Raw genomic sequence first — 16,899 nt, 5'->3', positions numbered from 1 at the left:
AGCAGTGCAAATTATGAAAAGACAATGCAGAAAAGCAGAGCGCATGTGATTGAGATTGATTTTAAAGTATTATTACTGGTATATAAATCACTCAATGGCCTAGGACCTCAATACATTACTGATATGCTCACTGAATATAAACCCAACAGATCACTCAGATCATTAGGATTCACATCAGCTAGAAATACCAAGGGTTCACTCTAAGCATGGCGAGTCCGCTTTTAGCTATTATGCCAGCTGCAGCTGGAACCAGCTTCCAGAAGAGATCAGACGTGCTTCTACAGTAGTCACATTCAAATCATGTGGTGGAAGACAAAACGTTTAGTTCATTATAACATCTATAAAGACAGCATTAATTGCTTTCAATATGGAACTAGGCAAAGCTAGACAGACTTTCTTCTTGAATATTATAAACAGCAACTTAAACAACACACACATTCTTTTTGTTACTGTAGAGATTCTAACAAACCCCCCAAGCCAGATTACCAGTGAAATGCTCTCAGACAGCAAATGTAGTGAGTTTGCTTCCTTCTTCTCTGAGAAAATCACTATCGCCTAACGATTACAGCCCCATTTACTCTCTGTGCCAATGCAATGATGAAGTAAACAGTTGGATGTGCCAAAACTTTCTTCAGCTAAACAAAGACAAAACTGAAGTCATTGCATTTGGAAACAAAGATGAAGTTCTCAAGGTGAACGCATACCTTCACTCTAGGGGTCAAACAACTAAACATCAAGTCAGGAATCTTGGTGTGACAGTAGAGTCAGACCTTAGTCTCAGTAGTCATGTCAAAGCAATAACTAAATCAGCAAACTATCATCTAAAAAATATTGCAAGAATTAGATGCTTTGTTTCCAGACAAGACTTAGAGAAACTTGTGCATGCTTTCATCACCAGCAGGGTGGATTATTGTAATGGACTCCTCACTGGCCTTCCCAAAAAGACCATAAGACAGTTGCAGCTCATACAGAACGCTGCCGCCAGGATTCTGAGCAGAACCAGAAAATATGAACATATCACACCAGTCCTCAGGTCTTTACACTGGCTCCCAGTTAGATTTAGGATTGATTTTAAAGTATTATTACTGGTATATAAATCACTCAATGGCCTTGGATCTCAATACATTACAGATATACTCACTGAATATAAACCCAACAGATCACGCAGATTATTAGGATCACATCAACTAGAAATACCAAGGGTTCACTCAAAGTATGATGAGTCTGCTTTTAGTTATTACGCCAGCCGCAGCTGGAACCAGCTTCCAGAAGAGATCAGATGTGCTCCTACAGTAGTCACATTCAAATCCAGACTCAAAACACATCTATGGGATTGTTTTTGTGCCTTTAAAATTGGAAATAACTTTTCAAAAAATGAATGAAAATATAAACTGAAACTTAATAAAATGTCTTTGAGACAAAAAACTAAACTAAAAAATTGCAGGCAAAATTTTTGACTTTGTTTTTAATACACTGCATGTTTACTAACTGTTTTCTCTTTTTTCTTAGGCTGATCTGTACTTACAGATTTCTCATTCTCATCAGAGTTTTCATTTGCGCTCTCTGAGTTTTCGTTCGCCATTCAGGCACATAACTCTCATGGGGGCAGGGCTAACAGCGGTGTGTTATCATCGGCTACTGAGTTTTTGATTGACAGATTCTTGACCCGGGGCCTGTACCATGAAGGTAGCTGAACAAACTCGAGGTTACAGGATTAGTTTTGAGTTGACAAAACCAAACCGATGCAATCAGGCTTTATTGGTACCATGATGCAGCTCATCAACTTTCTCTGTCAACTCAGGCTTTGATCCTCAAGCTATGATTACTCCACGCGCGCGTGCACATAAAAGAGTGACGTCGACACTGAACAACCAATCGCGGGTAGTAGAGCGAGAGCGATATATTTTTCCGCGGAGGAGCAAGAGATAATCATTCAGAATTACGATAACTTTAAATATGTATTTCAAGCTCGAAACAATACGGTCTCTGCTGCCAAAGCAAGAGAAGACTGTTGGAGAAAGATTGCTGATTGTTAATGTGTAAGTTAAACAAATACTATCTATATTTATGTAAAATTATGTATGTATGTGTAGCCTATATGTGTAATATAGCCTATAGCCTATTTTTATAATATATAAAAAATGATACATGCACATTTTTTATATATTATAAAAATAGGCTATAGGCTATATTACACATAGGCTACACTTACATATATACATAATTTTACATAAATATAGAACGTATTTGTACTACTAAAAAAGCTAGGGAATCCTATCATAAGATTAACAGAATAATAATAAAGATTTAAAATAATTCTTAACATGTATTATATTGTATAGTACATTTGTGCAATTTGCTTTTTTTTTTTTTATAAAAAAATGTGTTCATGTGATGTCACCCTATCAATATATCTTACCGGCAATTTTATAAAAGCCCTCTTTTATGGACATGGCCGATAAATGTCCGGGGAACACTATTAATGAAACTATTCATGTACTCCTGCAGAGCGAGTACCACCTTACGAATGGTTCGACAAACCGTGTTTTCCCCGAGCTTCTGTGCGTCACCCACCGTGCAAGTATGTACCACTTGCAACAAAAAAAACGCAACGCAATACCATTTGCGTTACAGTAAGTGCATAAATTCGACGTGTTAAATTCTTTATGTGCGGCTCAAGAAGTTCGCAAAGATAAGACATTCCTTCCGCGGAAAATCTTTATCTTTCATACAAGTAACTATCAGGAAAGACAAGGGGATTTTGTCTGGCTAAAAACTCTTTCTCTACGAAGTGCTCGTCAAACAATTTGCGCTGAGATGTCCACCGGATTTGGAAGAAAAGGTGAAGTCATTGTAACAGACACTGGGAATAAGTTACGTCACCTATATGTTTCTTTGCTCTCAGCTGATTGGTCAAACTTCAGTCTGAGATCTTGAATCCAGAACATAACCTGCCCATAACGCAGGTACATAACGCAGGTTAGCCGTGCAGCGTAAGATACCATGGCAACGAACACCGATTCAAGCCAAGCTACTTTCATAGTACCTAAAACCCAGGGTTGGCGGAAACTAAACTGAAACATAGCTGGCTAGCCACCTAAACCGGCTTCATGGTACAGGCCCCAGGAAGTGAAGACTGTAGGCGGTCTGTAGGCGGCTTCCCATTTCATTGTAGTGATATAAAGTTGGGATTTTTATTTTATTTAATTTTTTCTTCTATATTTACATACTGCTATACTACATGGTTGAGATGAGTTCCTAGAAATAGCACAGATGAATAATATCATCATCATCATCAATTGTCATTATTAGGATAATGGAGTGGCTGGAGACTCGCGGTAAGTCAGTAATCTGTTTTTGTTAAAAAGGTGGAGAGATATTTTAGAGCTAATTGAGAGCCCACAACATTATACAGCAGTGTTGTCATTATTCAGCCCAATCATTACACAACCTTATCTGCATACAATTACACAGTCTTTCTTCGATTACCTAATGTTTGCTTTTTCATAAGTACAAAACCAAAGAACAAAAGGAGGTTCAGTAATTAATAATAGAATTCTTATCATGTGTGACATTTTTAATAACTTTTATCTAGTTATATTTAGTAGCCTGAACATCCTTTTCAAACAAGCTAATCGATAAATTAATTAATTTGTTTAAAATGAATAGTTTAAGTCTTCAGTTTCTTATGTGCAGTTTGTATTGTTGTTAGACTAGTATAATACTTCTCCTTTCTCATTTTACAGGGAGTTGAGCAACTTTTCCATAAACAAAATTATGATGCTGACCCAGAGGATGGAGTGGTAGTACCAGAGATCCACTGTCCCCATCAGACAGAAATCTTACTTTCTTCAGACACATGACACATCACTTTTAAATGACTGGGATCTTGATCTTCAGACACCGGATATGATGTAACTATTTTAATTTATTTGGAGCTCTAGATTAAAACAAACACAGTTCACAAGTACACAAGAGGTTGCACTTTATTTTTATAAATCAAATTTTTAACACACTGACAGCATATGAATGTTAAGGGAATAGTCCACCCAAAAATAATAATTCTCTCATCTTTTACCCAACCTCATGCCATCCCAGATGCATATGACTTTCTTTCTTCAGATAAACACAAATGAAGGGAATCCATCCAGTGAGTTTATATAATGCAAATGAATGGATATTTAAAAGTTGACACTTTTAAAACTCCACACAGTGACTGTAATGGGTTATTAATACATCAATGTCTTCTAGAGTAAAACAATAGATAATAAAAATACTAATAATTTTAACTATTTTAACCATCACTTCTGACCAATTGTCATACGCACATGGGCCACAATCTACTTGTGTATGGACTCACGGAGATGGAATATTTTCTAAAAAATCTTTGTTTGTGTTAATGTGAAGAAAGAGTACATCTGGGAGATATCTGTTTAGACTTGTGTGTGCTTTATTACAATGTACCCAGTCACTGCTTTGTTACATTTACTGTAACAAGAACTGTTCAAATGATCATTGCATAATTTAAAATATACAGACCCTTTCCAAAAAAAATTGAATATCATGGAAAAGTTTATTTATTTCCATAATTCCATTCAAAATGTTAAACTTCCATAGATTATAGATTCAGGGCCCATTTAGTTGTTTATTTGTACATAATTTGGGCTTCCAGCTCATAAAACCCACGAAAACAGGATTTCAAAAAATTTGAATATTACATGAAATCACACAGTAATTACACAGTAATACCATGGTCATTGAACCAGGTTTTGGTTCTTTTGGCAGTGTGGGCAGGTGCAAATCCTGCTGGAAAATCCACTCAACGCAGCCGTCTACCAGGACATTTTCAGAGCACATCATGCTTCCTTCAGCAGACAAGCTTTATGGTGATGCTGACTTCATTTTCCAGCAGGATTTGCACCTGCCCACACTGCCAAAAGAACCAAAACCTGGTTCAATTACCATGGTATTACTGTGTAATTACTGTGTGATTTCATGTAATATTCACATTTTTTGAAATCCTGTTTTCGTGGGTTTTATGAGCTAGAAGCCCAAATTATCTACAAATAAACTAGCCTGGAAATCCAGACCTAAATCTAAAAGATCAATGGTCTGGTGTCAATCAATGAAAATCAGCCAGCTCGAGGGGCGGCACCAAGCATGCATTTGAAAATCTCACAGCACGCAATTGGATAACACTACGACCAATCACAACAATAAACCCCATACGCTTAGCTACCAGGGGAGCTAACTGGTAGATTAGACTCTTCCGGTCGGCAAAACAGCAAAAACACCCTTCTTGCAAAGGAACGATTCGAGCGCCGTCTTCTGTTCCTCTTTTGGGAAAAAGCCAAATATAAATATCGCCTCTGGCCCGCCTATATCAGATAACCCGATGTGATTGGTGCAGCTCAGATCGAGGGGCATATTTAATGAGCTCCATTGATCGACACCAGAGTAACTCGCTGAGCAAATTCAACTTGTGCTCTCGCGAGAACTCTGGTTTACCAGGGTACAAATAAACAAATAAATACTTGAAATTGTTTAAATTGTGGGCCCTGAATCTATAATCTATGGAAGTTTAACGTTTTGAATGGAATTATGGAAATAAATAAACTTTTCCATGATATTCAAATTTTTGGGAAAGGGTCTGTATATGAATTTTACACAAATTTTGTATATTATGTACTTGTGCATTTTTTGTACTATATGTGCATTATGAGAATACTGAGGTCGGACTGTCACAATATCCAAGACTTTCATTTTCATACTTGTGTATAGTGACAATAAAGAATATAATGAAATATCCTTGAAGGTCTGTACCATCTGACAGTAAGCCGCCATCTGGTTGCAATTTTCATATTGTTTGAATTCTTCAGAATTAAGTGATCATTAATTGTGATGGTGTAAGTGCATGTATCAGTGATGGCCAGGGTTACTAACTTTGATTATCAGGATAGAGTGAGACTTTCTTGATGGCTGAAAATATCCCACACATGTTACATCACAATCTAATCAAAGCCTACAATACATAAAAAAATAACATTTAACATTATCAGGAACAAACAAATATTCTCAGAAAGAATTGGACATTATTCATTATTATACAGTAGGGTGACCATATTTTAGTTTTCAGAGCATGGTTGATGGGCGGGGGCATGGTTTGGGGAGGCGTGGTTAAGGGGTGGGGGCGTGGTTGGGGGTGAATGCATCAAAAAATACTTGACAAATGCATTCACAACCTTGCAACTATGTTATTGTACTTTAATACATAAAGTAATACATCCTTTCCAGTTGGCCCGCAACAATAGAATACTATTAAAAGAAGAAAAAAAAAGTTTAGCTTTTAACACCTTTTACATGACACTATTTCTTTTCATGGCCATAGGTTAAAAATCTACTACTAAAATAAAAAATCTACTACACTATTTCAGTAAAAAAAACAATTTCAATCCTCCTGATGTTCTCTTGTAGCCTATACTTTCTTTATGAGGGTTTCTAGGTCGCTAGCACCTTTATTTGATACTGACACGTACGTGCCAGCTTTGCAGGTCATGCATTCTGCTTTACACGGATCCCGACTGAAACGAAAACACAGGAATTTTCCTTTTTATTATGCTGTTAGCTACTTACATCTTATCTCGCACTTAACCATAAACTGAAGCGCCGAGTCACGCTGCTAAAATTCTGTGAACGTAAAGTCCGCCTACTTTGATTTGATTGGTCATTTCAAATATTCTGACATTGACGAGCAGTGACAGACCAATGAGGCTGAGATGAACACACAGACCCACACACACAGGCCTCTGTATTCTGACGTGTTCTCTGCTTGCCGCTGCGGATTGAGGAACGCACTGATTATAACAAGACGGGGTGAAGCCGAAGCCGATTTCATATGTTTTGTGTGCAAAGGCAGCGTGCATTTAAAGTACACGCTTAATGACCCATTGAAAAATAATGAAAACTAGGACATTTTCATCACTTTATAAAAAACAGCCAGGACGGCCAGGACAGGACGTGAAAACAGGACATGTCCTGGGAAAACAGGATGTTTGGTCACCCTATTATACAGTATTTTAATGTAGCCTACAACAATTATACCTCTAGACATTCATTCTCTCTCGCGCAGACAAATACTGCTCCTGAAAAGCTTATGCTGACATAGTAGTAGTAGAAGTTAAAATACAGATACAATTAAAAAACAAAACTCCTAACTTTATATCACTAAAATTAAATGGGAAGCCGCTTACAGACGCTCACATGTAAACATAACAGAGACGTCTTCACTTCCAGGTCAAGCATCTGTCAATCAAAAACTCAGTAGCCAATGAGAACACACTGCTGTTACCCCACCCCCATGAGAGTTATGTGCCTGAATGGCGGACGAAAACAAGAGCATAAACAAAAACTTCAGAAGCGCAAATGAACTCTGGAAGTGCATTTGTAAGTAAAAAACAAAGTCACATTTTTTGTCTGCGATTTATTTTTTTCTGCTTTCAAAGACATTTTATTAAGTTTCAATTTATATTTTCATTCATTTCTTGAAAAGTTAAATTTTAAAGGCACAAAAATAATCCCATACACATCTGTTTAGCTATGCATTTACTGAATGAGCACTGTGCCACTGTTCGTCCGACTATTTGTACTATATATATTTTTTTTTTTTATTCTAAGCATTTTTTATTATTCTAATTTCTTTTGATTATTTTAATTTCTTCTATGTAAAGCATTTTGAATGACCATTGTGTATGAAATATGCTATATAAATAAACTTGCCTTGCACTACACTTCCCAGCAACCCTTGTGGTGCCCTCCTGCGTCTGCCTCATCTCCAATCACAATCGCACAATCACACACACACACACACACACACACACACACATACTCCTGCACCTCATCATCACGCTCATCACTGCCACTACAAATGCACTATCCCTCACTAGTGATGGGAAACTGAGGCTTTCTGAGGCCGAAAAATGGTTCATTACTCTTATCTTTTCATCATGTGCACACTAATGATATCTTGAGGTCAAAAGGTATAAAAAGCTGCCTTTGCGTCCCAAACGACCCAACCATTTTTGGACTGTTTCATGTAATAAATAAATGTATGCTATGAAAACCAAAGAAAATATAAATCTATATTAATAGTAGTCTTCCACATATCATTGTACTTACACAATGTAATAATGAGTGATGAATAAATGAGTACAGTATGTGAGTAAATTTGTGAAAAAATAGGCAAGGCTCACGTAGGGATATATGATTAAAATAAAAGAAGATTATCATAGAAAGGTCAGTTGAAGTACTTGTGAACCAGGAATTAATACAAACTGAACTTACACAAAACTACACATGTAAGTATTTATTATTATTATGATTTCTTCTTATCAAAGAAGCGAATGACAAGTATCATTGACAAGTAAATATCAAGTATAATTGAGTCCGACATATAAATGGGTTGTGTTAACAGTAAAGTGTCCACCATTTAACCAATTTTAAAAACACAGATGGATAATACAAAATGCTTTCTAACAAACGTTTAAATTTTTTCTTCCTTGTTTTTCACGTTAGTGAGAGAGAGCTCACACAGCTCTTAGACAAAGGTAACTAACGCCAGAGCCCGTCTACGGAGAGCCTGGCCACTCCCTATTAAGTCCTATTGTACCGAATTTTGGTTGTAGTTCCACCAGAGTTCCACTGGGGGCGATCGCCCATGAGTGCAAAATGAATGGGAGTCTATGGGGCTAGACGGCTAAATTTGTCTCTTTCACCCGACTGCCGTTGAGAAATCTCAGATTTGATTGTAGGTTTTGCAAGTTCAACATAAGTTATAGGTCGAAAGTTGAATGAACGAGTACTTATGTCCTTTCGATTTCTTACAGGTTGAGTTGTTGTTGCCCATAACACGCTATCATTCTGCTAATGAATGCTGATTGTTCAGTTAAAGACTGATTACAACCAGAGATACCGGTGGCATCGTGGCATCCGAAGCGGGACCAGAAACAAACAAAACAAAAACTCTTCTAGCACGTGTATTTACCTGTGTCAGCTGTGTTGTCGATGCCACGAGAGAAAAGAAAGTGCAGAGCGCGAAAGCACCAAAGTGACTGAAGGATTGCCGTAAAGCAGTATCTCTGGTCGTATGATGTGTATGACGTCATTGACACTTTAAAAGACTTTTTAAGTGACACTTTAAGTGACTCTAAAAAATCTAACACCCAGCAATGTGTAATTTCTTTGCATCTCCATTCGAATACAACATTCACATTACTAGACAAACAATTATATCCTGAGAAAAGTGGATTTTGATGGCTATAGCGCCATAGACCTCCATTCATTCTGCACTCGTCCTCTGAGCGCCCTCATATGGAACCAGAGTGGAACTGCAACCAGTTCAGAAGCCGGAAGTTTACTGAGAGTGAAACTTCTCCCCTTATTAGACATTCTCTGCTAACGTGCTAGTTTTCATTAGTTATTATTAATACAATAATGTAACATGTAGGCTACGTTTATTAACACTGAGAATGAATAAATAAACGCCTGTTTCTCCAGACTCACGCTTGTCAGTCATCCATGATTTTGGTTTTAAAATCTTTGCTAACCTACACATCGACTGGAAAGTGATATAGGTCTAAATCATGGCCAAATCCCTGTCAAGGCAGTATTTTAGAGTAAACACTGATCATAATGTAACCAAAACTAGGACAATTCTTAATTTACTGTATGTCTGTCTTTCATGTCTTCATTCTGCCAAAAAAAAAAAAATGTTTTTAAAAAACACTGGGTACAGTACATGGTAAAACATCCACCCCATATGTTTACCTTAAGGAGCTAGAAGTACAGTGACTTCTGTACTGTCCCCGCTTAAGAAAATTGTTTAATATATTGCTTAATATATTGTTTTTATGTGAAAGAGTGGGCAGTTTTGAAGCAAAAATTCTAAGTTACAAGAAAAAATTATTTTAGTAACTTTTTCACAAACCATGCATAAATGTAATTTTCTCAAAACTACAAACTTTTATACACAGTATATGCTGCAGAGTAGCAAAGTTTGTGCTGAATGCAGTGTAGTCAGACATTAGCCATGAAAGTGTTACAAGTAACAGAAATAAGCACAAATATCAGTGTATTTCAGAATACCTCCAGGGCCCAGAAAACACATCAGAACCAGAGGTTTTTTTTTTACCTCATCCTCTATGAAACTCATTTTTTTATTGTTCATCGGAGTGTTACAAGACCTTGTGATTTGGATTACATACTCAAAAATAATTGAGTGGTTGTAATAAAAATAGTAACAAATCTTTCCCTAGCGGGTCAATTTGACCCCCATTGGAATAAATGGGAATTTATCACACACAAAAAAAAGTATCTGGCAAAATCCAGAACACACATACACAAAAGGATGAGACTTATTTCACCATTCATTTTGTGTGTGTATTATGAATGTGGCTGAATTTCCGTTAAATGCTCTGAATTCCATCATACAAAAACAAGGCAAATGTGACCAAATGTCCTCAGCATGAGAACCTGCAAAACTTGTTTGTCCTGGTGTCATTCAGATTATGTTTTCTCTGCTAAGTCTCCCTGGTTTCAGGCCATTTTTGGACTGGAACGTGATTTGTTTTGGGTTCTGTTCTGGGCCCTCTTCCTCTGAATCTCTGTTTGTGTCTTGATAGACTTGTTCAGTCTCAGTGATGTCCTCATCAAAGGCTTCATCTGGGTCAGCGTCTGCCTGGTCTCTATCTGCCTCATTAGATTCAAATAATAAATCCAGGGTCTGATTTAGACTGAACTTCCCCTCCATTGTTCTGCTACAGAATTAACTGTGAGCAAGGCAGTGAGGAGCAGCTTTACTTAAACAAATCTGCTTTTGTTTTTCATGTGTGCTCCCACACATGAAACACATAACAAAGGCAGGCAAAACAGGAACTGAACCCAATGAAAGCCTAAGGAAAGCCATTCTGATTAAATGCCTAAAAATCTGAAAAATTATTATTGAGTGGAGCATTTGCTAAATATACTATTTTCATTATTACATATTCATTATATCTAAACCTTAATCTTCATTATTTTACATAATATGCTGTTGTAGAGTTTGTCCATCCTGTTCAAGTCTATTTTCCCTTTATGGATCGATTAGTTTAGTTTGGTTCTTTTTTTATTTACTTTTCTAGGGATGTACGATATATCGACCATATATCGATATCGGCCGATAAATGGTAATTTTTAATGTTATCGTTATCGATCCGATATGAAATGTGGCTGCTATATTACAGCCGGTAGATAATGGATTTACTTCAGCTGAGACACTTAATATGAGCGCTGTTGTTTGCCATGATGGCTTTGAATTGCTTGATATGATTGGAATCACTTTGAAAAGGAAGATACAGTTCAGTGCAACATGTGCAGCACAAATCTGTCATATAGGATTCATAACATTATAATGAGAGCACGACTGTAAAATAATTTTGTGAATTCTTGTTAGCCAGTGTTTCAGTGTAAAGAGCGCGTCTACTGAGTCAAGTCTTCATGATAAGCACAGTCAAGTTTGCTTGAGCATTCGCTGCATTTTGTGCCATTGTAAGTTGTATAATTATGTTTATTTTATGTATATATTTATATATATATATATATATATATATATATATATATATATATATATATATATATATATATATAGGGATGGGGCCGATCCGATCCAGTATCGGTATCGGGACCGATACTAGCGTAATTCGCGTATCGGATTTTCCTGATCCAACCTGCAGAGATATCCGATATCCATGAGTCATGTCTGCGCTTTAACGTTGTCTGCTGAAATGACTCCAAAAGTGATTCCCGCCGGCTAGTCTGCTAGCTGGCTGCAAACTGCGGAATGGATTTCCTGAACGGAGGCGCGGCTCAATGAGACACAGAGTTATGAGACACGCCCCCGCTCAGGAAATCCATTCCGCAGTTTGCGGCTAGCCAACAACGTCCGCTGTGTGGAAACACCACAGAGCAAGACAGCAAAATGCAATGTTTGCAAAGCCGTAATTCAGAGCTCTTTGAAGCTCCCTCGCGTCGTACAACACAACGAACGCAATCAAACATTTAAAAAAGCACAACGTTACTGTGCGTTCACACCAAACGCGAATAGAGCGTCAAATTCGCGTCTAGTTGGACGCTTGAATATTTTGAATCCATATTCGCCCGTCCAGAGAAAAATTGACGCGCGTAAGATAAAAAAAAATCCGCCATTCGGCAAAATCCGCTTGTCTGTTTGCAAGATGCTGATGTTGATCGAGCATTCATCGAGAGAGTTACCGCATCGGAGCGAGGATCACCCTTCATATAGTGTGTGTGTGTAAGATGTTTACACTTGCACTTTTCTTATATTTCAAGACTCAAGTATTTGACATTTTGGGATTGTAATAAATATTGACATGACAATCAATTTGAAACCCTTACAGTTGCATTATGCATATTTGTTTTCAGAATGGGATTTTTCCTGTTAACAGGATTTCCTGTTTTTCTGACTTCCTTTTCTGACCTTATACTTACCTCAGGTTGTCTTTTGGGACATACATGCATACATACGTACATATTATCATACTTGCCTGTTGAGAGAAGTTTATTTCAGCATCATATAAAATAAACAATAATGATAATAATAATATTAAAGCAAACACAGCTCTGGTATCGGAATAGTATCGGTATCGGCCGATTTCCAAATTCAGGTATCGGGATCGGATCGGAAGTGAAAAAATGTGGATCGGTGCATCCTGTCGTGGAAATTTTAAACTGTATATTAAACTAACCATGTTTCTAACATCTAACCTTATAACTTTAACATCTAACAATTTGAACAGGATGTACTGTGACAAAACCAATGGAAAACTTTTACTGTGTGCGTATGTATGTATGTAAAAATAACATAGTTTGGGAAATGAAACTAGACAGTCTGTTAGAATCTTGTGATTAACGAATGAAGTCATCATTAAAACAGTTTGCTTGTGCCAGTGACAGAGGAAAAAGGTTGGGGCTATTGAACCAATTGAACCAATCATGTTGAAGGTGACATGTTAGTCTTATTTGTTTTCTCGATTCTATAAAAACTGTTGTATATGTGTTTTACGGTGGGATTTCTCAATGGAATTTGTCTGAGATCCTCCGGCCTTGATTCTTCTTGGGAGAGTTTCTCTGAGAACTGCTCGAAGACTCTTCCGGCCGTTATTAAAGCATTTAGAGGACATTTGCTGATGTCTGTCTGTTAATTTCTGCTGCGCAGCAGGTCAGTTTAGGGAAGCAGGTTAGTTTAGGGGAACAAGTTAAGACTAGGTGAGATATCCGAGTGGCGACGTCGATTTGTAGACGAGACCCAGATACCCGAGTGGGGACGTCGATTTGTAGACGAGACCCAGGTACTGAGTGGGGACGTCGATTTGTAGACAAGACCCAGATAGTTAGTTTAGGGAAAAATCCACTACAATTTGGCGAGCCAGCCAGGAGTCCTCGGAATCTCCCTCTGTCGGATGGACGGGGATGAGGAACCACGTTGTCTTCACGCTGCCAGACTGCAGAACCCTGTTCGACAGAGGGAACCATTCCAGTCGGGCTAAAAGGACTTTAAGTATTAAGGTAGTATGACAGACCTCAGCACTTTTCCTTAAAAATGCTTCTAAATTAATTAAAAGGTTTAATTAAATTTTGGCTGTTCTGTTAAGTAAAATTTTGAAGAAAACTGGTAATCACATCTAAAAGATTTAAGGATTTTGAAAACAAAAAGGTTTCTTACCTTTTCTATTAAGGGCAATGAGCAATGATTATGGTTAAATGCAACCAAGGTATATGTTGAGTATTTTTTTTTTTTGTGTGTTTAACCCCCTGAGGTCGGCGGTATCGCCGGCGATACCAGCTCGCTTTTTTTTATCAGTGTAAAAGAAACTCATAAATACTCTGTTGACTTTGATTTTCCATAGGAGTTTCATACATCAATCGATTCTGTTAAATGTGTATTATTTTTGTGTATACTCACAATAAAAACAAAGTGTTGAGCTTTTTGCCAAATAAAGAAAAATAAACACGAAGCGAGTTCTGCCTTCTCTCTGCCAGTGAAGTCCATTCTGAAACGAGTCCAAAAATGAACAATAACTCAGCGAATACTCAGTCAAACAGGCATACAGACACACAGGCATGAAGCTTGAATTCTCTTCTTTTAAATGAAGTAATTTATATAAAAAACAAATATTCTCATCTTGTGAAATCTGTATTAAAAGAGAGCGATTCCAGTCAAGCTCATTACAGCTAATTCAAATGTAATGTGACACGCCCACGGAGAGCGTGCGCTATTCAAACGCAAATGGCTGAGGCAATCCCCTGTGAACGCCCCCATATCAGCTCGAGAAAACACAAGTTTATTCAGATCATTACTTGTTTACACCGTCTCGCAGCGCAGTGAGGAATAATAATAATGGAAAATGTACCTCAGAAGTGCGGGTATATCGAGGAGCGAGCTGAGGAATACTGTAGTAAGTTTTTTTCCTTCTCACGTGAATCGGGTTTCTGTTTATGAATGAATGAACGGCAGAGATGAGCGCTGTTTACCACAGCTCGCAAAAAGACAGTTTAAATTTAAATCGCGTGTGTGAATGAATGATGATGTTTTAGCAAACTGTATTGCTATACTGAGATGAGTAAAAATCGACTGAAATATGTTGAAATAAAATGTAGGCTATTTGTATAAGCAACGTATTAAACTGCAAATTAACATTTATATGCCCTAATATTTCATAAAAACAACGTTACAGTCAGGCGAAATATGAAAGACAACATTTTGTTGACTAGATTTGGGTACAGTTTTTACTGTAGAATATAATGCCACATCAAATAAGCTTTTGTTTAGCAATTTCTATATATATAATACTATTTTTGTCAAAAATAAAGTCATCAACTAAGATGTTAGCTGTTCCAATGTTGGCTATATTCAAACTAATGAATACATAGATAAAATGTAGGCCTATAATATTTTTTTTTTACAAAGAAAGAGTATACTTGAAATATTGTTGAAATTGTAATTATTGTTGTAATTGTAACCTTTTTAATAAAATAGCAAAACATATTTACAAGATAGATGTAAGCAAAATCTTAAATGGTCAATATAAGTCTTCTTCTAAATATAGCTTTTGTCCTTGCATTGTGGCTCAGTCAGTGTCACACCTGAATGAATGGCTAATTATGCAGAGTGGGTGGGACATTGTATTCTCAGGTGTAAACCACTCCTCGTTCACGCCCCCCTCGCATATTGGCTTTCCAAGCAAAACCTGTTTTACATCAATTTAAATCAATGTATTGTTTTATGTGGATGATAAAGCAAGACTATTTTCACATAATTTTGAAGCCAGAACTCGAAGCGACAACATCCATTAGTCAAAAGTCTTATTGACACATATTTATTATGAGTTTTGTGGTCTTATTTCAGCAACTTTCATTTTTATTTTTTTCAATAACCACGCATAAACATTATTCTCTTAAAAATTCAAAAATATACATGCATGGTGATCACATATTTTGGTAGCCCTGTTTGTGCTATATAGAGTGAATTTACACCTTTGCCATTATCATGTTTATAAATAACTGAGCCAAAATCAGCAGTCAACTCGCTCCCTCGTGATTTGTAAGAGCACTCTTCCCTTTGATTAGCCTAATTTAAAAAATATAAAATATTGTTTGTATCCATAACGTTTACTGATGGTCGCCGTTACGCCGACGTACGTTACGTTAAAACACACAATACAGTGCCAGTTAGGAGATCGATCATTTGATTAGCTAAGCAGTCCTGTTAAATCCAATTCCTCTCAGATATCACAGCAATGAAACTAGGTTACAACTGGGGAAATAACAAATACAATAGGATTAAGTATGGGCGTTAATAGTTGGGAGAAAATATGATGCGTAATAATGATTAGATCTGCATTTGGTCTTAAAGAGGCAGCAGTCTAATAATCCTGCTGACGATTGCTCCATTAATGTGAATCAAATAACAAAAGGCAAAGAAAAAATCAGTCGCAGCTCTTGAATGATATAAGCTTTAATCTATCTATGATAAACTGCAGTGTTATTTTAAATCTGACTTTATTAGATGTCTTTTTAGCCCATATTACTCCTGAACCAGTGCTCGAAGTGGGGCGGTACTCACCGGTACGCAGTACCGGCACTTCTGCATTTTACTCTTAAGCGTACCTGCACTTTTTCTTGCGTACCGCTTCTTCTCGCATATGTAGCCGGTACTCTACCACTGACAGAAAAAGCGTCAGTGTCACGCCCGTTTCACATATACTCCGTTTGCAGTGCGTATTTTTTTCCGGTCCGGCAATGCGTTCCAGGAGCGGTGCGTATACAGCAGTGCAACGATCGTTTCCGCACCGAGTCTATTTCTGCTGTGCTGCACGCGCTGAATTAAAGTGACAGCGCATGGTTTGTGGTCAAAATGGACACAGAATGACATGAAAATATAATAATCTCACCATAAATGTATTTTTTGGACTTGCAGACTTGGAGGAGTTCCGTTTTCTCTCTCTCTCTCTCACACACACACACACGACTTGCATTTATGTTGTTAATAAATGACAATAAATTGTTGTTGTTCCAGCAATATCTTTTTTTACCATCAAGTTTAGTTTTGTACCGTCAAGTTGCGTCATAATCTTGAAGCACACACACCACATGACACACACAGCGTCAACAACAGCTGAGCTCGCCATTTGCCTGGCTACCGTGCGAGTCTAATGGAAACTCACGCATGAATTTTCCTGCATTGAACTTGTTTTAGCGCCCGCCAAAGTGAATTTTTGTCCCGCCAAAGTCTTATTTGATCGGTGAGTAAGTCAATTCTGAAACGCGTCCGAAAATTAACCATAACTC

General features: G+C 37.3%; 1 long non-coding RNA gene across 1 annotated transcript; it reads left to right on the top strand.

The window, feature by feature from the left end:
* The first annotated feature begins 1,668 nt into the window (after positions 1-1,668).
* Positions 1,669-3,125, top strand: LOC309495994. The gene is made up of 3 exons (XR_014204923.1): positions 1,669-2,083; positions 2,119-2,842; positions 2,967-3,125. It is a non-coding gene; the product is annotated as an uncharacterized lncRNA (long non-coding RNA).
* Positions 3,126-16,899: the final 13,774 nt, after the last annotated feature.

This window comes from Leuciscus leuciscus, assembly GCF_965113295.1.
Source record: "Leuciscus leuciscus genome assembly, chromosome: 4".
NCBI lineage: Eukaryota > Metazoa > Chordata > Actinopteri > Cypriniformes > Leuciscidae > Leuciscus > Leuciscus leuciscus.
This window is presented reverse-complemented; position numbering and strand designations above follow the sequence as displayed.